Genomic DNA, 26,714 nt, shown 5'->3' on the forward strand with positions numbered 1-26,714 from the left:
CCAATTAAGAAAAAAAAAAACAAAAAACAAAAAACAGCAGATAACAGAATACTCTGATTTAGATCCCAGTCAATATGTATCTGAACCAAAAGCAATTTTCTCCTCTTTCAGTCTGACTAGAAGCCTCAGATTATTACAGGAGGTCAGGAAATGCAGCAAAGATTTACATAGGTCCTTGTTCATTTAAGGATCATAGACAAAACCGTAATCAAGGGAAAAAACAAGGGTGTGGATAATTTAAAACAGGAAATAATTCAGAATCCATTTTATAATGCAAAATTACTATTCAAAACTGATTTTTGGTTTCAGGTTATCTTCGACTGCCCATGCAGTCAAAAGAATGAGCTGCCAAGAAGTTAACTGAAAGTTCTGTGTTTCTCAATAAAGCTGGCTTGCTCACTAGAGGTGGAGGGAAGGATTTGCACCATTTAACTGAGAGATCCCCAGTTACAGAGGAGGTCTTTTCTCTTGGTGTGTCAGATTGTCCAGTGTCCTAACTGGAGAGGTAGACATAGTATAAACCGAGCTCCTGGGGTTCTGGGGTGAAAGAGGGAAAGATGAGCTGCTGCTGCTGCTGCTGCTGCTAAGTCGCTTCAGTCATGTCCGACTCTGTGCGACCACATAGACGGCAGCCCACCAGGCTCCCCTGTCCCTGGGATTCTCCAGGCAAGAACACTGGAGTGGGTTGCCATTTTCTTCTCCAATGCAGGAAAGTGAAAAGTGAAAGTGAAGTCACTGAGTCTTGTCTGACTCTTAGCAACCCCATGGACTGCAGCCCACCAGGCTCCTCCATCCATGGGATTTTCCAGGCAAGAGTACTGGAGTGGGGTGCCATTGCCTTCTCTGAAAGATGAGCTGAAGAGACACAATTCAGTATAGATTAGCTTTATTTATTCTCCAGTTTTCAGATGGGCTTCCGTCTACTCCAACCATGTAATCAATCAATCATTCTCCACTCTAGAAAGCAAACTTCTCAGCTTCCTTGACAGTAAGGAGGGGAAGTGACCTGGCTGCTTAGATTGGAGGAAGGGACCCAGGGTATTATCAGTAACTGTTCCTTGAGCAGAATTTCAATCAATCCCTTTTCTGATTGCATTTGCACCCCTGCCTCCATATATACCTGGTTATCTCCTGCTGCTAAGTCTTTTGAACCTCTGTAGCAAGAATCAGCTTGCTTCTTGTTAGCTCTTCCCACTGCAAGCACTGATATCTGTTAAGACACATTGATCCATTACTGTCCCAGCTGTAAAATTTTCTTGTCCTCCCTTGAATGTTATCATAACCTCTCTTGTTTTCTAGGTTTATGATGTTTTGGAGAAGGAGGGAGAGCAATATCTATTAAAGAAAGAAAAGTTAATCACACTTCTCAGTTCATTCATTACACACCGTTATTTTCCAATACAAAGGTCTTCTGCAATGGGGGAGACCCCAGTTCGATCCCTGGGTCGGGAAGATCCCCTGGAGAAGGAAATGGCAACCCACTCCAGTATTCTTGCCTGGAGAATCCCATGGATGGAGGAGCTTGGTAGGCTACAGTCCACGGGGTCACAAAGAGTCAGACACGACTGAGTGACTTCACTTTCTGTATTTTTAAATGTATATTTATTCTCATCTATCCTCCCACTCCCATCTCTTTCTTTCTTCAAAGGCAGTCATACCTTGTAGGTTTAATGCATATGTTTTAAAGTCTTTACTGAATTTGTTAAAATATTGCTTCTGTTTGATGTTTTTTTTTTTTTTTTTTTTTTTTTTAACTTGAGGGGCATCTGGGATCTTAGTTCCCTGATCAGGGATCAAACCCTCACCCCCTGCATTGGAAGGAGGATTCTTAACCACTGGACCACCCAGGGAATCCCCATGCATATGTTTTTATCTCACTTCTTAGAAATGTATATTTTTGTTTCATGTATATGAATTTAAGACCAGGAGATGACTGTGGCTCAGATCATGAGCTCTTTATTGCCAAATTCAGACTTAAATTGAAGAAAGTAGGGAAAACCACTAGACCATTCAAGTATGACTTAAATCAAATCTCTTATGATTATACAGTGAAAGTGAGAAATAGATTCAAGGGATTAGATCTGATAGATAGAGTGCCTGATTAACTATGGACTGAGGTTCGTGACATTGTACAGGAGACAGGGATCAAGACCATCCCCAAGAAAAAGAAATACAAAAAAGCAAAATGGCTGCCTGACGAGGCATTACAAATAGCTGTGAAAAGAAGAGAAGTGAAAAGCAAAGGAGAAAAGGAAAGATATAAGCATTTGAATGCAGAGTTCCAAAGAATAGTAAGGAGAGATAAGAAAGCCTTCCTTAGCAATCAATGCAAAGAAATAGAGGGAAAAAATAGAATGGGAAAGAGATCTTGTCAAGAAAATTAGAGACACCAAGGGGACATTTCATGCAAAGATGGGCTCAATAAAGCACAGAAATGTATGGACCTAACAGAAGCAGAAGATATTAAGAGGTGGCAAGAATACACAGAAGAACTGTATAAAAAAGATCTTCATGACCCAGATAATCACGATGATGTGATCACTCACCTAGAGCCAGATATCCTGGAATGTGAAGTCAAGTGGACCTTAGGAAGCATCTCTACAAACAAAGCTAGTGGAGGTGATAGAATTCCAGTTGAGCTATTTCAAATCCTCAAAGATGATGCTGTGAAAGTGCTGCACTCAACATGCCAGCAAATTTGGAAAACCCAGCAGTGGCCACAGGACTGTAAAAGGTCAGTTTTCATTCCAATCCCAAAGAAAGGCAATGCCAAAGACTGCTCAAACTACCGCACAGTTGCACTCATCTCACACGCTAGTAAAGTAATGCTCAAAATTCTCCAAGCCAGGCTTCAGCAATACATGAAACATGAACTTCTAGATGTTCAAGCTGGTTTTAGAAAAGGTAGAGAACCCAGAGATCAAATTGACAACATCTGCTAAATCATGGAAAAAGCAAGAGTTCCAGAAAAGCATCTATTTCTGCTTTATTGACTATGCCAAAGCCTTTGACTGTGTGGATCACAATAAACTTTGGAAAATTCTGAAAGAGATGTGAATACCAGACCACCTAACCTGCCTCTTGAGAAACCTGTATGCAGGTCAGGAGGCAGAAGTTAGAACTGGACATGGAACAACAGACTGGTTCCAAATAGGAAAAGGAGATCATCAAGGCTGTATATTGTCACCTTCCTTATTTAACTTAAATATTGAGTACATCATGAGAAACTCTGGGCTGGAAGAAGCACAAGCTGGAATCAAGATTGCTGGGAGAAATATCAATAACCTCAGATATGCAGATGACACCACCCTTATGGCAGAAAGCCAAGAAGAACTAAAGAGCCTCTTGATGAAAGAGGAGGGTGAATAAATTGGCTTCAAGATCAACTTTCACAAAACTAAGATCACGGCATCCGGTCCCATCACTTCATGGCAAATAGATGGGGAAACAGTGGAAACAGTGGCTGAATTTATTTTGGGGGCCTCCAAAATTACTGCAGATGGTGATTGCAGCCATGAAATTAAAAGATGCTTACTCCTTGGAAGAAAAGATATGACCAATCTAGATAGCATATTGAAAAGCAGAGACATTACTTTGCCAACAAATGTCTGTCTAGTTAAGGCTATGGTTTTTCCAGTAGTCATGTATGGCTGTGAGAGTTGGACTATAAAGAAAGCTGAGCTCCGAAGAATTGATGCTTCTGAACTGTGGTGTTGGAGAAGACTCTTGAGAGTCCCTTGGACTGCAAGGAGATCCAACCAGTCCATCCTAAAGGAGATCAGTCCTGGGTGTTCATTCGAAAGACTGATGTTGAAGCTGAAACTCCAATACTTTGGCTACCTGATGTGAAGAACTGACTCATTTGAAAAGACCCTGATGCTGGGAAAGATTGAGGGCAGGAGGAGAAGGGTACAACAGAGGATGAGATGGTTGGATGGCATCACCAATTCAATGGACATGAGTTTGGGTGAACTCCAGGAGTTGGTGATGAACATAGAGGCCTGGCATGCTGCAGTTCATGGGGCCGCAAAGAGTTGGACGCGACTGAGTGACTGAACTGAACTGATTTGAATTTAAACTCACACATATGGTATTGTCCTATAGTTCCTATTCAATTTCTTGCCCTTTTTCCTGCATAATGCTTTTAAGATCCAACCATTACTGTGTTTATATCTAATGATTTATACCTCTTCTTATTTATTTTTTGGTAATTCCTTTAATCATAGTTCTACCAATTAGAGTCCATATTATTCTTATTTCTTAAAACATCTATATTTCACTCTACAATTTCCAATTTTCGTCTTTTTTTTAATGGAACAAGAACTTGAAGATATTTTTCAAACAATTCAAGTGAGAGATTATCTGATTCTCTCACTTGCTCACATCTAATCCAAGACTAATTATTTTTGAGATTCCTTTTAAAAATTACTTTCCTGAATAGTCTTAGTTCTTACTGAGAAAATAATTTTCTTTCAAATTCATATTTTATTAAGTATTGGCAAAATGTAATCAAATTAGATCATTGAAGTATTGAACACAACTAGCCTAAACCAGTTTGAGTATAAACACACAGAATCTTGATAAATATACCACTCAGCTGAAGGGATCTGTATGTCAGCAGAGTAGAGAACATGGAGTATTCATTCAACAGGCTGCTGGCATCAGGTGGGATATTTTACAGTGAACATAAACATTCATTAACAGAGAGTGGTCTAAGAAAACTTCTAATACTATAGGTCCTGTTGGTCTGCTTGTTTTTGAAAACACCATATCTATTTAATTCCTTATTGTTTTATTTATTTAGGTTCTATTGTGCTTAAGTAAGAGTAGCTTCATAACAGGACAACATGCAAACAACTTAAACATAGATGTTTCAAAAGCTGAAAGGTAGCTATGGGTACTGTTGTGAGATTATTTATTCCAAATAAGCAGTATCAAAGTTCCAACAAATCAAATCTCATCTTTTACCCAGCATTTAAAATGGGATCATGGGTGACTTCCTTGCCAGTCCATTGGTTAAGTCTCTGCACAGTTCCATTGCAGGGGGTACAGGTTTGATCCCTGGTTGGGAAACTTTAAGATCCTATATACCATATATGCAGCCCAAAACAAAACAAAAAATAAATAAATAAATAAAATGAGAGCATGGTTGAAGACCAACCAAAGAGATGTCTGAGCTGAAAAGCAATACAAGGCTTTGGGTTATTTCTGATCATCAGCCACCCAGGCACATTCATTTCCCCAGCCTGTTCTCAGTGTGAGCCCCAATATTATCTCAGTTGTTGTTGTTCAGTTGCCCAGTTATGTCCAATTCTTCAATACCCCATAGACTGCAGCACTCTAGGCCTCCTTGTCCCTCACCACCACCTGGAGTTTCCCCAAGTGCTTGTCTACTGCATCAGAGATGCCATCCAGCCATCTCATCCTCTGATGCCCCCTTCTCCTTCTGCCCTCAAGCTTTCCCAGCATCAGGGACTTTTTTTCCAATGAGTCAGCTTCTTGCTTCAGATGACAAAATACTGGAGTTTTAGCTTCAGCATCAGGTATCTCAGGTGAACATTGATGTTCTTCCAGAAAACTTGTCCTTAAAATGCTACAGAGAATCTCTCCTCTAAGAAATATAAAAGATTCTATGGACATTATCTTATTCTCTCTTCCAATGTCTTCCACAAGGGATAGATAAATGACAAACTGATGCTCTGTTTTACTTTAGAGGAAACCGAGGCTCAGGTAATGGTATTCAGAGATCCCACCCCAAAGGTGACAGAAGTTGACTGACAATAGCCCAGGGCCACTTTTTGTGAAAACTCCTCTGCTCATTCCAAGTAACAAAAAGCAAAGGAAAACAGACACATGGATAAAGTCAACCATGTTTGTGACACTGGTATTATAATCCTTATTGTTTTAATCTAACATGACTGATCTAAGTAGTATTTATTGAATTAATATTGAAACCTCTTTTTCTCCTAAACTAAAAGACATCACTTTGGTGCTGTTTTTAATTGACACTTGGGAAACAGAAATAGAGCGATGAAGTGAAAATGAATAAATAAACCAGTAGCACATGGCCAATGGCAAGGTTTTTATTTTTCTTACGTTTTAGCACCCTAGGATATTTCTTGGCACATGGAACCTTTATTAACCAATGACAAGGTAGCAAACAACCGGCCAGAAAGGACACAGGAATTTAAATTTCAAAGGCAGAGGAAATAGAAAAGAAAAATAATCATCCTGCCATTTCTAAGATTTTTTTATTAAATTTTACACTTAGGTCAGGTCTTGAAGGAAATCTGCAGCAAGGAGGAAGCAAATATTTATACTTGTGGTCTATTCAAAACCAAATTGAGATAACATTAAACAGAAATCAAATCTATTTTCATGTGTAGCAGGAGCCTCAGCATGAATCTAAATTGTATCTGTCTTCAGATTCACTTCTCTTGGCAGAACTGAAGACTGTGGTTCAAGAATCCCAAGAGTCTCCCCACAGACAAGACTGAAGACCTCTGTCCTGGGAGGAAGGGGCTTCTTATCCTAAGGAAGGGCCCATGTAAAGTTCTTCCTTTTGAGTCAAGAATAATGGGACAGGATGTGAGAGGATGGTGTCTCCCTCCAACGGCAAGGCAGGCAGTAAGACCAGAGGCAGCACAGGATCACAGTGGCTAAAGCAGGACCACCACCAGCTGTGGCAGTGATGAACCACCACCCGATGAGACACATTTCTCTCTGCTTTTGGTTCCCATCATGATGAAAAATGCAAGAGTTTAATAAGGTTGCAGAACAAATGGAATTGATTTATAGTTTACAATTACATAGTTCATACTGCATATTGCTTTATTTCCCATTTCTAATTGGTACATTTTGTTTTCCCTCCAGGACAAGAGTACACAAAACTTTTTCTGTAAAGGGACAGGCAGCAAATATTTCAGGCTTTCTGTCTCACATGTGTCTGTAGCGTATGCTGCTTGGTTTTTTGTGTTTACAATCTTTTAAAAGAATTGAAATCGTTCTTAGCTCACTGATCAAATAAGAACAGGCCATGGACTGGCCCTTGCTCTAGGAAAGTGGACACTTGTGGAGCATGTTGTGAAAGCCTGGGTGTTTGGTGTGCCTGTGTTCCACCTTACCCCCTCCCTCTTCCACAATTAGGACTCCTGGTCAAATCATTCAGGTGCATTTCACCAATCCCGCAGAGCCATATCTGAAACACTGAGCTGTGGATAAGGACTAAACAGATAATTCTGCTTTACTGGAGACTTAGGAGGTGATGCCCTGCTCTCCAAGGTCCAGAACGTGGTGCTAAATTTGAGGAGGTGCAGGAGATTCTCTCCATTTCAGGGGAATATGGACACATGGACACCACACAGGGGCTCTTAACAGTGAGCTAACTGACAACCAGAATCCTGCAGAAGAAAGGAAGAGACGGCTGGGGCTCGGCAGGTGTGCCAAGCCTGTAGACATGCACCTGGCAAGCCCTGGCTATAGATCTCATGCTAGTAATTAAAATAAGAAAGCAATGCAAAGACAGGTGTCACGTGGGAGCTGGCAGAACTGTGTCTGCAATCACATGCAAGACACCACCTGGCAACATCCAGGAAAAATGGCGGCAGGAGCTTTATAGGAGGGTGGAGTCAGACCTAAAGAAACACTCTTTCCTATGGTTAGTGTTAACCAATTTCATGTTTTAACTGGCTTGGAGAAACACGAGTTTGTCAGAATGGTCCTGGTATTGTTTCCTCTCACAGAAATGGAAGCAGTCATTTTTAAATAGGAATAGTGTTGTGTGCGGAGAAAGCAATGGCACCCACTCCAGTACTCTTGCCTGGAAAATCCCACGGATGGAGGAGCCTGGTAGGCTGCAGTCCATGGGGTGGCTAAGAGTTGGGCACGACTGAGCGGCTTCACTTTCAGTTTTCACTTTCATGCCTTGGAGAAGGAAATGGCAACCCACTCCAGTATTCTTGCCTGGAGAATCCCAGGGACAGAGGAGCCTGGTGGGTTGCTGTCTATGGGGTCGCACAGAGTCAGACACGACTGAAGTGACTTAGCAGCAGCAGCAGCAGCAGTGTTGTGTGAGCGATAAACCAATGTGCTAATCCAGTCCTGCTACTCAATAGCTACATAACTTTGGGAAAAGCCCTTTACTTCTCTTGGCCCTGTGTTTGTTCCTCCATATAGTAAGAGGTTAAAACAAAAATGTCTAAGGAATCGTCTCGTTTTCAGTGTGTTATGTAATAGCTTAATATTAAGTTGTTAATATTAATTAAGGGCTTCCCAGGTGGTGCTAATGGTAAAGAACCTGCCTGCCAATTCAGGAAACCCAAGAGACGTGGGTTAGATTCCTAGGTCGGGAAGATGCCCTTGAGAAGGAAATGGCAACCCACTCCAGTATTCTTGCCTGGAGAATCCCGTGGACAGAAGAGCCTGGTGGGTGACAGTCCATAGAGTCACAGAGAGTCGGACATGACTGATGCAACTTAGCACAGCACAAGTCATTAATTAATTAGCCATTGTTTATCAAATCACCCACTATGTTCTAAACATGATGCTAAGTAATGAAGCTGCCAAAAGACAGTCTCTTAAGAATCTCTCTAAAAGTAAACTAATAATTATGACACAAGTTATTTAAAGTTAGGATAGAGATTGCCACAGGATTTTGGAGGACACATCCTTCCATAGACATCAGAACCTGGGCCAAAGTTCCTGAGCTAGCATTTTATTGAGGAGCAAGAAGGAGAAAAGAAAGGAAAACAAAGGTTTGAAGAAACAGCTAAAATCTTGATCACACTAGAAGTCTCCAAGGCTGTATGGATACCTCTGTGCTTTGGAACTGAATGGGGTTAGGGCACAGGGAGGAAGAGACAGGAATAAGCCTGTCTCTCATTGTTTGAAGTTCATACTATAAAAGGAATGCCCTTCCTTGCATTTCTGGATTATATGACCTCACCTCAGGGCTGGTCAGAACTCAGACCCCACCGCAAGGTGTTTCGTTTGGCCCTGAAGTGGTTGGGGTAGATGAAATAAACGGGGCACAGTGGGTCAGCCTCAGGAACCAGGGTCTCGGCAGTGCCACTGTGGCGGGTACGATGGAGCCATGCCACAGCCAGTCCTCACCCAAGAAAGCCTCAGAAAGGAGAGGAGGTAGGTGATGTTTGAATTGCTGCTGGAAAGAAAGAAGGAATTTCCTGTATACAAGTTAGAGGTGAGTCAGAGGTCGAGGGGCTTGGCAACAAGCAATTTTCAGAGTGAGAGAATCCTATCTGCAAAAACATTAGGTGTAATAGAAGATTATCAGTGTAACGAGCTACAAGCATCACCTGGTTGGGGAATGGTGGTGCATGAACAAACAGAAGTTTCTTCAACCTGAAGAGCCAGTCTACCATCACTAATTACCAACCAGAAACTGAACCTACATGGGGCTGGTGAAATAGGGAAGATTTTATCACATACAAATGTCGTGTTCGAGAAATGACTCCTCGTTATTTGTTTATTTAGTCAATACATTTAACAAATATTTGTTTATTTAGTCAATACATTTAACAAATATTTGTTTTATGCATACTGTGTAGAAACCATTTTATTGTACTCAGGATTTAGACAACAGAAGGAAAGTCTGCATTCCACGTAAGCTGCCTTCTTTAGGTATTCTGACACAAGGATATTTCCAGTGACTACTTTTCAGTCTTTTTAATTTCCTCTATGGTTTTAATGATAATGTGAGATATATATATATATATATATATATATATATATTTAACTTCCATATTTACCTGACAGGAATTCATTAATTCTTTATTGTATAACTAATACTCTCATATTGTACCATCTGTGAAATGAGCACAACAATTTGTTAATTAAATATTGACTCTTGGAATATTTTTAAACACCAACACATTCAGTCATGAACAGACTATTGCTTTTTTCTTGCCTCTGTGCAATGATAACACACATTCAATTGTTGTTCCCGCTAAGAAAATAAATAAAGGGATTTTTATTCACAACTTTGTATATCATCACCTGAATTCACATGAAGAATATTTCAGTGAGCCTTGAGCTCTTAGTAGGCCACTTGTGCTGCTGGTTTCAGATGTCTGGGGATGAAGCAGAGTTAGTGTGCCTTCTGCTCAGGTCCTTCCCTTCTTTACTGGGCTTAAAGGTCATGGCTCATTATTGTAACGTTTTTGTATATACCCATAACTCTTTACATATTTTCCTGGTCTATTCATCTGAAAAAAAAAAATCCAAACCTGACTAATCCAACTTTGCTTACTCAATACCTGTTCATATTTTGTAGGTAAAAAAAAATGCACACAACTGTGGCGACATATGTCACTTTAAACTTTGTAACCAGGAACCTCTCACACGGGCCTTTGGCTTTGCCAAGGTCAACTACGTGTCTCTAACCCTTTCCTTCCATCACTCTTCTAGAGAGGCATGTAGTACTCTCCCCTTTCACAAACCTCACATAGCTCCTACTCTATCCTCAATCTTGGCCTGGCTTGGTTTCTATTTCTCTAAGACAACAGAACCGGTGAGGAGAAAACTACATACTCCTAACCACATCTACCAGCCTACTTGCACCTGTGCCCTATACATCCACACTCCTCCTGTTAAACAAGGTATACATTGTCTGCACTCCTACTTAAGGATCATCCTCCACTTGTCACTAGACTCCATCCTCCTCATTCAAGGATATCACTACAACCATTCTCTTTTCTTTTCCCTGAATTATCAATTTTTACTCCTTCCGTGGTTATTTGCCATCAGCCTATAAACCTGACTTATTTCTCCCACTTTATTTTCATTCTTCTAGGCAAAAAAGAAAATGCTACAACTAGAAACAAGAAAATTATGAAATGAAAAAGTTCACTAATAAAGGCAAACATACAGTAAAAGTAGGAAATCATCCACACATAAAGATAGGGAAGTTAGAAAACAAAAGTAGTGAAATCATTTATAGTCGATATAAGCTACTAATGGGTACAACAAAATAATTAGATATAAAATATGATATAGAAAACAGTTATCATGAAGGAAGGAGAATACAAAGACAGGGTATCAGAAATGCACTTGAAATTAAGAGATCAGCAACTTGAAATAATATATATATACTAATATATACATATATATATATATATACACATATACAGACACATATACATATATATATATACTAAAACCTCATGGAAACTGCAAACCAAAAATCTATAATACATCTACACACAAAAAAGAAAAAGGAATCCAAACATAACACTAAAGATAGTCATCAGATCACAATAGAAGAGTAAAAGAAAAAGAGTAAAAAGACCTATAAAAACAAATCCAAAACAATAAAATGGCAACAAGAACATATATATTGATAATTAGCTTACATGTAATTACCTCTCACCTTTTCCTATCACAATGCTGAGACTAGAAATCAACTTCAAGAAAAAAGAGAGAGGAAAAAAAAAAAAGAAAACTGCAGGGACTTTCTTGGCACTCCACTGATTAAGAGTCCATGCTTTCACTGCAGGGGACACAAGTTCTATCTCTGGTTAGAGAATTAAGATCCTTCATGCCACACAGTGTGGCCAAAAGAGGAAGAAAGAAAAAAAAAACCAACAACAACCCATAAACACATGGAGGCTAAATGATATGCTACTAAACAACCAGTGGATCACTGAAGAAATCAGAGGAAGTAAAAAGTACCTAGAGTAGTCATGTATGGCTGTAAAAGTTGGACCATAAAGAAAGCTAAGCACAGAAGTATTGATGCTTTTGAACTGTGGCATTGGAGAAGACTCTTGAGAGTCCCTTGGACTGCAAGGAGATCCAACCAGTCCCTCCTAAAGGAAATAAGTCCAATATTCATTGGAAGGACTGATGTTGAAGCTGAAACTTCAATACTTTGGCCACCTGATGTGAAGACTGACTCATTGGAAAAGACTCTGATGCTGGGAAAGATTGAGGGCAGGAGGAGAAGGGGACGACAGAAGATGAGGTGGTTGGATGGTATCACTGACTTCATGGACATGAGTTTGAATAAGCTCTGGGAGTTGGTGATGGAAGCCTGGTGTGCTGCAGTCCGTGGGATCTCAAAGAGTGGGACACGACTGTGCAACTGAACTGAACTGAACTCAGACTGAGAGACAAATGAAAATGAAAACATGATGATCCAAAGCCTATGGGATTTGAACAACAGGAAAAGCAGTTCCAAGAGGGAAATTTATAGCAATAAAAGCTTACCTCAGGAAACAATAAAAATCTCAAATAAACAACCTAACCTAACAACTAAAGGAACTAAAGAAAAAAGAATGAACAAATCATAAAGCGTAGAGCAATAATAATTGAAATAGACACTAAAAGAACAATAGAAAATATCAATGAAACTAAGAGCTGGTTATTTAAAAAGATAAACAAAATTGATAAACCTTTAGCCAGCCTCATCAATAAAAAAAAGGAAGCAGGCCCAAATCATTAAAATCAGAAATGAAACACTACAGAAATACAGAGGGTTATAAGACACTACTATGAACAACTACATGCCAACAAAATGGACAACCTAGAAGAAATTGAAAAATTCTTAGAAAGGTACCATCTCCCAAGACTGAACCAGGAAGAAATAGAAAATATGAACAGGCTGGTTATAGTAATGAAATTGAGTCAGTAATTTTAAAACTCACAACAAATGTTCAGGACTATGTGGCTTCAAAGGTGAATTATACTGAACATTTAGAGAAGACTTAACACCTATCCTTCTCAAACTGTTTTGAAAAATTGCAGAGGAAGGAACACTTCTAGACTCATTCTATGAGGCCAGAATCACCCCAAAACCCAAACCAGACAAAGATCTCACTTACAGGTCAATATCACTGAGGAACATAAATGTAAACATCTTCAACATTTTCAACAAAATATTAGCAAACCAAATCCAACAACACATAAAAAGGATCATACACCATGAACAGGCTGGATTTATCCATGGGTCACAGATGGCTCAACATACATAAAATCAATCAATGTGATACACCACATCAATAAAAGAAAAGACCAAAACCTCATGATTATCTCAATAGATACAGAAAAAGGTTTTGATACAATTCAATATCCATTCATGATTAAAAAAAAAAAAAACAAAAAAAACCAAAAAAAAAACCTCTCACCAAAGTAAGTATAGAGGGAATATACCTCAGCATAATAGAAGGTATTTATAACAAACCCAAGCCAACGTAACACTCAATGGTGAAAAGCTGAAAGCCTTCCCACTAAAATCTGAAACAAAAATATCCCTTCTCACCACTGTTATTCAACATAACACTGGAACTCCTAGATACAGAAATCAGACAAGAAAAAGAAATACAAGGTATCCAAATTGGAAGGGAACAGATAAAACGTCATTATATGTCAAGGACATGACATTATGTGTGTGTGTGTGTATGAAAACCCTAATAAGACTCCACATAAAACTATTAGAACTGATAAACAAATTCAGCAAGGTACCAGGATACAAGATTAACAAACAGAAACTTGTTGCATTTATTCATACTAACAATGAAATATTAGACAGGGAAAGTAAAAAACTAATCCCTTTTAAAATCACATCAAACAAAAAATAAAAACTTATGCATAAACCTGACCAGAGAGGTGACAAATGTATATGATGAGAATTATTAAACACTGATAAAGGACACTGAAGGTGATTTAAAGAAATGGAAAGATATTTTATATTCTTGAACTGGAAGAATGAATATTGACATATAGATCAAAGGAACAGAATAGAGAGCCTAGAAATAAACCCACATAGTTATGATGAATTAATCTATAACAAAGGGGGCAAGAATACACAACAGAGAAAAGACAGTCTCTTCAAAAATTAGTGCTGGGGCTTGGAAAATTCAAACTGTTTCATAAAAGTCCATTACTAAAACAATTCATTTTAGATTTTTTTTACTGAAATAAGATTACTTAAAATAATATATTAGTTTCAGGTATACAACATAATGGTTTGATATTTCTATAATTGCATGCCACATAGAGTTACTTTTTTAAACTGAAATAAAGAAAAAAATAAGCACTGGGAAAACTGCATAGCTACATATAAAACAATGAAATTAGAACATTACATAACATCATACACAAAAATAATTTCAAAATGGATTAAAGATCTAAATATAAGACCAGAAACTTGAAAACTCCTAGAGGATAACACAGGCAGAAGACTTTTTGAAATAATTCAAAGCAAAAATTTTTTTGGCCCTGTCTCCTAAAGCAAAGGAAATTAAAGTAGAAAATAAATAAATAGAACCTAATTAAACTTAAAGCCTTTTGCACAGCAAAGGAAACCATCAGCAAAACAAAAAGACAACTTACTGGATGGGAGAAAATATTTTCAAATGGTAAGACCAATAAGTGGTTAATATGTGGTATTGGAGAAGACTCTTGAGAGTCCCTTGGACTGCAAGGAGATCCAACCAGTCCATTCTGAAGGATTTCAGCCCTGGGATTTCTTTGGAAGGACTGATGCTAAAGCTGAAAGTCCAGTACTTTGGCCACCTCATGCGAAGAGTTGACTCATTGGGAAAGACTCTGATGCTGGGAGGGATTGGGGGCAGGAGGAGAAGGGGACGACAGAGGATGAGATGGCTGGATGGCATCACTGACTCAATGGACATGAGTCTGAGTGAACTCCAGGAGTTGGTGATGGACAGGGAGGCCTGGCGTGCTGCGATTCATGCGGTCGCAAAGAGTCGGACACAACTGAGCTACTGAACTGAACTGAACTGAACTGATACAACGTATACAAGCAGTTCATACAACACATCAAAAAATAAACAACTCAATTAAAAATGGGCAGAAGAACTAACTAGACATTTTCCAAAGAGGAAATGCAGATGGCTAACAGACATATGAAAAGATGCTAATTACTAATCATCAGAGAAATGCATATCAAAACTACATAAGATATAACCTCACATCTGTCAGAATGGCTATTATCTAAAAGAATACAACATATATTGGCAAGATGTGGAGGAAATGGAACCTTTGTATACTGTTGATGAAAATGTAAATAGGTGCAACCACTGTTGAAAGCAAAATAGAGGTTTCTCAAAAAGCTAAAAATATAACTGCCACAGTTCAGTTCAGTTCAGTCACTAAGTCATGTCCGACTCTTTGCAACCCCATGGACTGGAGCACGCCATGCCTTCCTGTCCATCACTGACACCCTGAGTTTACTCAAACTAATGTCCATTGAGCCGCTGTGATGCCATCCAACCATCTATCCTCTGTTGTCCACTTCTTCTCCTGCCTTCAATCTTTCCCCAAATCAGGGTCTTTTCAAATGAGTCATCTCTTCACATCAGGTGGCCAAAGTATTGGAGTTTCAGCTTCAACATCAGTCCTTCCAATGAATATTCAGGACTGATCTCCTTTAGGATGGACTGGTTGGATCTCCTTGCAGTCCAAGGGACTCTCAAGAGTCTTCTCCCAACACCACAGTTCAAAATCATCAATTCTTTAGCACTCAGCTTTCTATATAGTCCAACTCTAACATCCATACATGACTACTGGAAAAATCATAGCCTTGAGAGACGGACCTTTGTTGGCAAAGTAATGTCTCTGCTTTTCAATATGCTGTCTAGGCTGGTCATAATTTTCCTTTCAAGGTGTAAGCGTCTTTTAATTTCATGGCTGCAATCAACATCTGCAGTAATTTTGGAGCCCCCCACCCAAAAAAAAGTCAGCCACTGATTCCACTGTTTCCCCATCTATTTCCCATGAAGTGATGGGACCGGATGCAATGATCTTGGCTTTCTGAATATTGAGCTTTAAGCCAACTTTTTCACTCTCCTCTTTCACTTTCATCAAGAGGCTCTTTAGTTCTTCTCGGCTTTCTGCCATAAGGGTGGTGTCACCTACATATCTGAGGTTATTGATATTTCTCCCAGCAATCTTGATTCCAGCTTGTGCTTCCTCCAGCCCAGCATTTCTCATGATGTACTCTGCATAGAAGTTAAATAAGCAGGGTGACAATATACAGCCTTGACGTACTCCTTTCCTATTTGGAACCAGTCTGTTGTTCCATATCCAGTTCTAACTGTTGCTTCCTGACCTGCATACAGATTTCTCAAGAGGCAGGTCAGGTGGTCTGGTATTCCCATCTCTTCAGAATTTTCCACAGTTTATTGTGATCCACACAGTCGAAGGCTTTGGCATAGTCAATAAAGCAGAAATAGATGTTTTTCTGGCACTCTCTTGCTTTTTCAATGATCCAAAAGATGTTGGCAATTGAATCTCTGGCTCCTCTGCCTTTTCTAAAACCAGCTTGAACATCTGGAAGTTCACGGTTCACATATTGCTGAAGCCTGGCTTGGAGAATTTTGAGCATTACTTTACTAGCATGTGAGATGAGTGAAATTGTGTGATATTTTGAGCACTCTTTGGCATTGCCTTTCTTTGGGATTGGAATGAAAACTGACCTTTTCCAGTCCTGTGGCCACTGCTGAGTTTTCCAAATTTGCTGGCATATGGAGTTTAGCACTTTCACAGCATCATCTTTCAGTAATTGAAATAGCTCAAGTGGAATTCCATCACCTCCCCAGCTTTGTTCATAGTGATGCTTTCTAAGGCCCACTTGACTTCACATTCCAGGATATCTGACTCTGGTGAGTGATCACACTATTGTGATTATCTGGGTCATAAAAATCTTTTTTGTACAGTTCTTTTGTGTATTCTTGCCACCTCTTTTTAATATCTTCTGGTTCTCTTAGGTCCATACCATTTCTGTCCTTGATTGAGCCCATCTTTGCATGAAATGTTCCTTTGGTATTCCTAATTTTCCTGAAGAGATCTCTAGTCTTTCCCATTCTATTGTTTTGCTTTATTCCTTTGCTCTGATCCCTGAGGAAGGCTTTCTTATCTCTCCTTGCTATTCTTAGGAACTCTGCATCCGAATGGGTATATCTTTCCTTTTCTCCTTTGCTTTTCACTTCTCTTCTTTTCACAGCTATTTGTAATGCCTCCCCAGACAGCCATTTTGCTTTTTTGTATTTCTTTTTCTTGGGGATAGTTTTGATCCTTGTCTCCTGTACAATGTCATGAACCTCCGTCCATGGTTCATCAGGAATTCTATCAGATCTAGTCCCTTAAATCTATTTCTCACTTCCACTGTATAATCATAAGGGATTTGATTTAGGTCGTACCTGAATGGCCTAGTGGTTTTCCCTACTTCTTCAATTTAAGTCTGAATTTGGCAATAAGGAGTTCATGATCTGAGCCACAGTCAGCTCCTGGTCTTGTTTTTGCTGACTATTAGAGCCTCTCCATCTTTGGCTGCAAAGAATATAGTCAATCTGATTTCAGTGTTGACCATCTGGTGATGTCCATGTATAGAGTCTTTTCTTGTGTTGTTGGAAGAGGGTGTTTGCTATGACCAATGCATTCTTTTGGCAAAACTCTATTAGCCTTTGCCCTGCTTCATTCCGTATTCCAAGGCCAAATTTGCCTGTTACTCCAGGTGTTTCTTGACTTCCTACTTTTGCATTTCAGTCCCCTATAATGAAAAGGACATCTTTTTGGTGTGTTATTTCTAAAAGGTCTTTAGGTATTCATAGAACCATTCAACTTCAGCTTCTTTAGCATTACTGGTCAGGGCATAGACTTGGATTACCCTGATATTGAATTGTTTGCCTTGGAAATGAACAGAGATCATTCTGTTGTTTTTGAGATTGTATCCAAGTACTGCACTTTGGACTCTTTTGTTGACCATGATGGCTACTGCATTTCTTCTAAGGGAGTCTTGCCCACAATAGTAGTTATAATGGTCATCTGAGTTAAATTCACCCATTCCAGTCCATTTTAGTTAGCTGATTCCTAAAATGTTGATGGCGACTCTTCCCATCTCCTGTTTGACCACTTCCAATTTGTCTTGATTCATGGACCTAACATTCCAGGTTCCTATGCAATATTGCTCTTTACAGCATCGGACCTTGCTTCTATCACCAGTCATATCCACAACTGGGTGTTGTTTTTGCTTTGGCTCCATCTCTTAACTCTTTCTGGAGTTATTTCTCCACTGATCTCCAGTAGTATATTGGGCACCTACTGACCTGGGGAGTTCATCTTTCAGTGTTCTATCTTTTTGCCTTTTCATACTGTTCATGGGGTTCTCAAGGCAAGAATACTGAAGTGGTTTGCCATTCCCTTCTCCAGTGGACCACGTTTTGTCAGAACTCTCGGCCATGACCCCTCCGTCTTGGGTGGCCCTACATGGCATGGCTCATCGTTTCATTGAGTTAGACAAGGCTGTGGTCCATGAGATTAGATTGGTTATCACTGTTTAGTCACTAAGTCATGTCTAACTCTTTTGCAACCCCATAGACTGTAGCCCACTGGGCTCATCTGTCCAAGGGATTTCCCAGGCAAGAATACTGGAGTGGGTTGCCACTTCTTTTTCCAGGGGATCTTCCCAACCCAAGGATCAAGCACACATATCCTGCAGTGAGACACAGATTCTTTACCATTGAACCCCTCAAGGAAGCCCCACAAATGGAGTATAATTTTTAAAAATTGTGAATCACTAAGTTCATTATATACCTGTAACTTACATAATAATTGTACATTAAGTATAGTACAAAAAAACAAAAGAACATGGATTCCTGAAGAAGTTCAACATCTGATTAACATATAACCAAGCAATTCCATTCCTAAGCATATACCCCAACAAAATGAAAATATCAATACATGTCCCCACAAAAACTTGTACATAAATGTTCAAAGCAGTGTTACTCATGATAGACAAAAACAGAAATAACTCAGTTGTCCTTCAACTGATACAGTAAGAAGCCACACAGGTGTGAAGACTCCAAAGAAAACAGAGAGCTAGGAGAGCAGAAGGTGCTGGAGATGAGACCAGAGGAGCAAGATCACACAGAGACTTACAAGCTTGGTTAAGATATTTATTTTTTAATATTAAATAAGAGGAAGCAAAACAATTGAAAACAGGGACTCGGTTATATGTGAATGTTCACATCAGCATTATTCACAATAGTCAGAATGTGGAAATGAATCAAATGTCCTTTAAGAGACAAATGAATAAACAATTTGTGATATATTATTTTTTCCACCCATCCATGTTATTTATTTATTTATATTTTTAAAAATTGGAGTATAATTGCTTTAAATGCTGTTAGTTTCTACTGTTTCTAATGCTGTTAGTTTCCAGTTTCTAATGACGTGACTCAGCTATATGTATACATATATATCCCCTCCCTCTTGTGCCTCCCCTTTTCCCTTCCCCATCCCACCATTGTAGGTTATCACAGGGCATGTGGCATATTCTTACAAGGGAATATTATTCAGTCACAAAAAGAAATGAAATTCTGATATATAGACATCAACAACAGATAAACCTTGGAAATGTGAAAAAAGCCAGACCAGAAAAGGACAAATATTGTATGATTCCATTTGTATGAAACATCTAGAGTAGATAAATTCATAGAGAAAGAAGGTAGATGAAATGTTAGTAGGCCCTGTGGGGAGGGGAAATGCGAATTGAAGTGAAGTGAAGTGAAAGTTGCTCAGTCATGTCCAACTCTTTGCAACCGCATGGGCTGTCCATGGAATTCTCCAGGCCAGAATACCAGAGTGGGTAGCCTTTCCCTTCTCCAGGGGATCTTCCCAAGTCAGGGATCGAACTCAGGTCTCCTGCATTTCAGGCAGATTTTTTTACCGGCTGAGTCACAAGGGGAAATGAGAAGTTATTGCTTAACGATTACAGAGTTTCTATTGGGGATGATGAAGTTTTAGAAGCAGATAGTGATGATAGCTGCACAGTAGGAATGTACTTAATTTCACACAACTGTACACTTAACATGGTTAAAATGGCAAATTTTATGTTGTATATATTTTTACTATATTAACATAGTTCAAAAAAATGAAGAGAAGCCATTAACAGGTTTAAAGTAGACTGTAGGAGTGTGAGGCATGACTTGATCAAATTTAGGTTTTGCAGGGATCACTTTGGCTTTAGCACAGAAGAAGGATGGAATGAGTTCCAAGATGTATGTAAGGACATCAGCTAGATTTGCAATGGCGGTGGATAGAATTGAGATATACAAATTTTATTTTCTATCTGTATAAATTTTGGCTTGGTGATTAACCGAGAGGTAGGGAGATAATAAAGATGTCAGTCTAGAGACTACTGGAGTAAGTCCAACTTTGAGTATGATAGGTTGTGTGATGTCCATGGAGTGATATCAAGTAGACAGCTTGCCATATGAGTCTGGAATTCAATGGAAATGTGTACACTAGAGATATAAAACAAAGATTTGAATCTCTCTTCTAAAAAATATCAAAATGTTTGATATCCAATAATATTTTTTTAAACCCTGGAGATACAGAAAAGAGAGAGATAAATGCAATTCAGAATTAGTAGAATATATTGCTTGAGGGATAAAATTATTGGTACCCTGGCAAGAGACACAAGATTTAGTTTATCAGAGAGAAGGCAGAAATTTCAACACAACCAGTGGTGTAAAAGTTATACTAATTAGTAAGAGACTTAAAAGGCTTAGCAAAGATAGAGCTAAAGAAACAACTGGGACTATGACAGATGGTATAACAGTTATACATCACCATTCACTGGGCACTTCAGACCATGGACTTAAGTCCAGAGAAGGCCAGGTGCCTTTGAGAAGGCTGGCCTCTCACCCTAGTGCCTTTGAAGCAGCCTGGCCTCCTAGCAGGACTCCCGCTTTCCTGCTGAACCTCTGTGCTGGAAGCCAACCATCATGCCCAACTTGGCGCTAAGAGCCTCACCACTCCACAGAGCATTCTTGCTGTTTCCTGTAGGTATGGCCACCTGGCCTTGGGAAGGGGCCATTAAAGACCCAGGTCTATCGATGACTGCCATAGAGTCAGCTAAGGGAGATGAGACAATGAGGAAGCAATATTCAAAGAGGAGCATCATACTGGGGCTCAGAGCACAGTGAATCCCTTTCAAACTCAGTGATTCATAATATACCCCCACTTCTGAATCAGTGTTCAGGTTATAGTCTTATATTCGTTGCATAGAACCTGGCATAAAGAGAGTCTGGTCCAGTATAACAGGTTTAAGGCCTCTATCCACACCTACCTATTAAGACACAGTTTTGAGGTGGGAAAAAGCACCAAATCATCTGAAATTTCAAAAAGGAAGAAAATATCTATTGCTGAAGAAACTTTATATAAAGAGTGCTGGTTTCATAGTTTCATATATATTTATATATTTTATATATATATATAAAAGAAATGTGTGTGTGTATATATGTATGTATATATATATATATATATTTGTAAGCAATTTGGCAGTATAGTAAATTTTCCTTAAAATTAGCACAGTCATTCTATTTCTGAAAATGATCCTCAAGAAATAATCTAAAATACAAATATAAGCTTTAGGCACAATGATGTTCTATTATACAATTATTTAAAATAGTAAAAAGTTGGAAAAATCACAATGTTCGGCAATTAGGGAGCAGTTAAGTGAATTAAAACATTACCATGAATTATAATACTAGTCACCAAAAATATTTTTATTTGTAGTGTTAAGCCACAAAACAAAAACAGAAAAAACTGTATATAGAATGTGACCTCAAAGATACTAAGAAGGAAAAAAAAAGACAATGATTAAACAGCAAAATAAATTTAGTTATCTCTGTGGTTCACAGAATTATGAGTGACTTTCTAATCTCCAACAGCACTTTACAGATTTTCTGCAATGAGCAGATGTTTATTTTGTCATTGTAAACAATAAACATTAGAAAAAAACAGAAACAAAAGGATAAATTGGAAATTATGACTGAATTATTTTACTTATATGGGATTCAGAATTATATTAAATTTTGTCCTATGAGTTGACCATAAACACTGCCTTTCTTCTACCCAAAGTCATTCCTTTCATCCCATCAGCAGAATACCACTGTCAGAGGAAGTCCCAGGGCAGGCAATCTTGTTATGTTTATCATCAGGGAAGCTGGCCGGCCTGGGTTTGGAAGGAAGCTTTCCCGCCTCATGAGTGTCAAACACTGATTTCAGCATGGCCCCTGCTCTATCACGCCTAGTGTGGCAAGGTGCAGGGCCAGCAGGGCAGCCTAGACTGACAGCTGGTGCCTTGGGCTTTGCCAGCCTTGCTGAGTGGCTAGCCAGCTTGAAAAGGCAACAGGAAGCAGATGGCCAGCAGTCCCTTCTTTTTCTGGCCTGTGAGCCATCTGGAAAAAAGGAAATTGATCCGCCGCCTGGAGAGGAAGGCACTGGTAATAAATTTCTCTGATCCTTACATTTTACAGTGTACAATGTCCAAGGAAGAACGCAGGTATCTGCTTCAGGAGCTGATGGGAAAACAATCCCAAGCATCACAGCTCATAGGATATATGTGTGTGTGCTTAGTCATTCAGTCAGGTCCAACTCTATGCGACCCTATGAACCATAGTCTGCCAGGGTCCCCTGTCCATGGGGATTCTGCAGGCAAGAATAATGGAGTGGGTTGCCATGCCCTCCTCCAGGGGATCTTCCTAACCCAGGGATCGAACCCAGATCTCCCGCATTGCAGGTGGATTCTTTACCATCTGAGTCACCAGGGAAGCCGAATAATACTGGAATGGGTAGTCTATCCCTTCTCCAGTGGATCTTCCCTACCCAGGAATCGAACCAGGGTCTCCTGCATTGCAGGCAGATTCTTTATCAGCTGAGCTACCAGGGAAACTCCATAGGATACATAGGGCAACCTTATTGGAGGCGGCAGCTTTCTGTGGGCCAAGAGTCCACAAGGCTCGACAACCCTACTAACACAGTGACTCACAGTGGCACTGTGAATGCCAGCGAAGGAAACATGGAGAATGCAGAAAGTTCTTTCTTCTTCTGGGAATGCAGGCTGGACAACAACCACGCTATGTGGGATCCTCCAACCCCCTGCATTTGCCTCTCAGTCTGCAGGTTCTCCAAATGCCCTCCATGCTGCTGACGTAGAATAGGTTTAGCAAGGAAACATCTGCAGCCTCAGAAAACTCCAAGTATCTTCAGATGCTTTCCCTTTTATTTAAATGTCTGGCTCCCCACATGGAGGCTATAATCCACAGTATTTTTAATGGTAGGAATATCTGTGTTCTGGAAGTTGAAATGTAAATAAAGGGATGCTCAAGTGAGGGCCAGAGGAAAAAAGAGAAAGAGGTGAGATGTCTCCTGCTTCTGAGGGTCATGTGCTGTTCCTTTCTTGTGCTTTCCTGCACCTCTGTAGTCCACAGATGGCACAGTAGACACCACTCCCTGGTTAAAGGCCTCCCCAGCCTCTTAGACACCACCAGGGACAGCCAGGTGTAAGTTCATATAGAGACTCTGGGCAAATAGAAAAAGTACTCTCTCCAGGATGACTGTATTAATGCAGTGACCAACCAGCACAACCATACGCAGAAACCCTGCCTGTGGGGGTTAGCCAGCCTGTATTCATCACCGTGGGGTCGCTAGAGTTGGATACGACTGAGTGACTTCACTTTCACTTTTCACTTTCATGCATTGGAGAAGGCAATGGCAATCCACTCCAGTGTTCTTGCCTGGAGAATCCCAGGGATGGGAAGCCTGGTGGGCTGCCGTCTATGGGTCGCACAGAGTTGGACACGACTAAAGCGACACAGCAGCAGCAGCAGCATTCATCACCAACATAAAAACAGAGCCTAAATTTTATTATCAGCATAAATTGCAATTCACTCAAGGACCTCAAAAACCATGATTTAATTGTGCATGCATGCAGGCATGTATTTACTTATTAAACAAACAGGTATCAAAGACTTACTGTGTACTAGACATCAAGATAAAATGTTGAGTGAGCTATGATCTCTACCTACAAAGTCTTCCTTATGGTAAGGGAAATAGAAGTAAAAAAATTTAAATACATAGACACATATATGTATAATCATACATATAGATCTCACACATATGAGATACATAACAAATGTTTGATAAGCATGGGAGAGAAAACTTCTGTGTGTGGAAGTTAGGGGAAAAACAAAGGCATTTTAGCTGATTTGTAAAGCTATGGGTTAGACTTTGCCTTTCTATCAGAAATCTTGCATTTACAAGGGGTTGGGAACAAATCCAGTTCAAAATCTACATTTTCCAGCTTCTCAAGTAACTCTGCATGGTTATGTGACAAAGTTCTATACAATGAGATATAAGAATATGATGTGAGATGTCTAAGAAGTTACCTTACAGGGAAAGCAATGAATATTTCTTCCTGATGTCAGTTTGGAACTCAAATGTGCTCATTAGAGCTCTGAAAGCCACCTCGGGTTACGAGCATATTTAAGAAGTACAGAAGGAAGTGCTGACAACAGAAGACAGAAAGAGAGGAATCTAGGGCTGAGACAACTGTGGGGGTGCCACACCATCCTCGGGCTGCCTATCTTGCAACTTACTTTATGTGAAAGAAATTCAAATTTATTTCTTGTGTGAACCACTTATAACATTTTTTTTTCCTGTCTCCTGAGTCCAAAATTTAACCCTAATGATGTAGAGACTCAAAGGGCATGTTGTGTTTTTTGAAATGACATAATTTCAAAAAACCAGAGTGAATAAGTAGTAAATATATGTATATATATGTATACACATACACACACACACACATAGGTATTCTGGAAACAGCTTGATTAGATTTAGGGTGTCATTTGAAGGAATAATTTGGATGTCTCTGCATACAGAAGGGACATAATCACAACTGTTTCTTTGGAAAGTGTACGAAATGACAGTGGATTAAAAAGATTAAAGAAATTTGTGGCAAGAAAATTGCTTAGAAAACTGTTGCTAGAGTTCAGGTGAGAGATGAAAAAGGGTAGGGGAAGGTAGAAGAATAAGGATGCAAAAAATGTGATCAGTTCTAAAGTCAGTTCTGATGTAGAATTAAGAGACATGCCCTCCTTAAAAGTGGATAAGGAGGATGGAGTTCACGATTCCATCCTGGAGAATGGTCATGGCATTAGCTGGAACAGTAGGAGAAACAGATCAGGGGCAGGCTGTAGTCAAGCTCCCCTATTAACTATTTGCCTTGTGATATCGGGTAAGTCACTTAACCTCCAGGCGTTAAAGCCAAAGAGGTAACAAAATGGGAACTGTGGTGAGATAAAGATGGGAAGTGAAGCCTCAGGGGTTTCCCTGGACTTGTTAAGGTAACTAGTAAGGTGACTTGTTAAGTGTCTTTTCTGAGGGCTCACTGGGTTACAAAAACAGAGGATGAGGTATCAAGAGAGCTGCACAAACAGGAGCAAGCTAAATTTTATGTGTTAAAGAAACATCCACTTTCTACCAGGCCTTTTTGTCTCCTCCTGATTTGAAATTTAGCTTATGTGCATAGAACAGAAGAGAACTGACTTCAGGGACTGCTAGGAATTCAGTTCTGTTGAACTGTCTCCCAAAGAAAATGTACTGTTTTTCATTTTTATTTAGAATAAACTCGATACCCTTGTCCACAGATGAATTATGACCTCCAAGATCACTCCCCGTGTGTGGTCCTGCAAGAGATATACCCGTCTAGTGTTTCCCCAATGGGCTTCTGCCTTTTTTCAAATAAACCCATTCTATCATCCTTTCTATCATCCCACTCACACTGATTCCTACTGCTGGTTGTGTTCTGCAATCAGTTTTCAACTCACAATGAGATTTTCATCAGCTGAGCCACTGCAGTTGAATAGAGATAGTTGTGTCTCCAGGAAGTGGACCAGATGACCATCATTTCCATCTCCAGTGATAGCGTGAATACAATGCAGCAGGCAGAGTGCCCAGCACTATGAAAGAACTGAACTTTTATATCTTTAAAATAATCAGTGCTCATTAGAAGCAGAATAGTGTAAATTAGTGACCCTATCACTGGAAGTTAGAACATGAACATTTTATTCCTAGCTTTATTACTGATTTACCACAAGACCTTAACTGACATGTGCATTTTCTTTGGTCTTATTTTCTGTAGTTGGAGAGTCTGAGACTACTTTCATTCTGAGCTTCTGATTATTGGCGCCATCAGAAATGAATGGGAGTACAGATAATCAAAAGTCATTTTCATTTGGGTTGAGAATTATTAATTTATGCTTGCAAAACTGACTTCTGGGGAAGTCACAGTTCTTGAAATCAGAAAACAAAGCCACACTGTAAAAACTGATTTAAGAAAAATTGGAAAAATATATATATATATATACATATTTTGTATCTTTTTAAAAAATGTTTCATCTCCCTTCCTTCCTTCACTATCCGAAGTAAATTTGTCCTTCCTCTTTCTCTCCAAACAAGCATTCTAAATCTCACCTTGTCTAGAGGCTGGAAAACAAATGAGTTAGTTTTTAAGAAGGGAAGTTGAAATCTCTTGGACTTTAAACATTTATGTTTATAATACCTGTTGCCAAGTAAGACAGCCTGTAAAACAAACTGGATCAGATTACAAGTGCCAAGGTCAGAAAAATCCATGTACACTGATTTCAGTGGCTTCCTGCTTTGAATGCCTTCAGGTAAGGAGCCAGAATGGCTTTCCATGACTGCCTGGTCCCAGGCTTTCAACCAGTAATCCCTGAAAAGTTGGAGAAAAAAAAAACATGGCCGTATGGCCACATGCTGTGTGCCCTGTGACCTTCCTGGCCTTGAACTTCTCTTGATAGGGTAATCTGTCAAATTGTTAATGGTTTAGCAATTAGGGAAAACTCTTCACAGTGTCCTCTGGTTAT

General features: G+C 39.5%; 1 long non-coding RNA gene across 1 annotated transcript in view; it reads right to left on the bottom strand.

Moving 5' to 3' along the window:
* Positions 1-1,042: 1,042 nt before the first annotated feature.
* LOC129644824 (uncharacterized) overlaps positions 1,043-26,714 on the bottom strand; it is a 52,452-nt gene continuing 26,780 nt past the window's right edge. Inside the window, exon 5 of the long non-coding RNA XR_008711004.1 lies at positions 1,043-1,335. This is a non-coding gene — a long non-coding RNA (uncharacterized LOC129644824). The remainder of the gene's footprint in view (positions 1,336-26,714) is intronic.

Source organism: Bubalus kerabau, chromosome 2, assembly GCF_029407905.1.
Source record: "Bubalus kerabau isolate K-KA32 ecotype Philippines breed swamp buffalo chromosome 2, PCC_UOA_SB_1v2, whole genome shotgun sequence".
NCBI classification, from domain to species: Eukaryota; Metazoa; Chordata; class Mammalia; order Artiodactyla; family Bovidae; genus Bubalus; species Bubalus kerabau.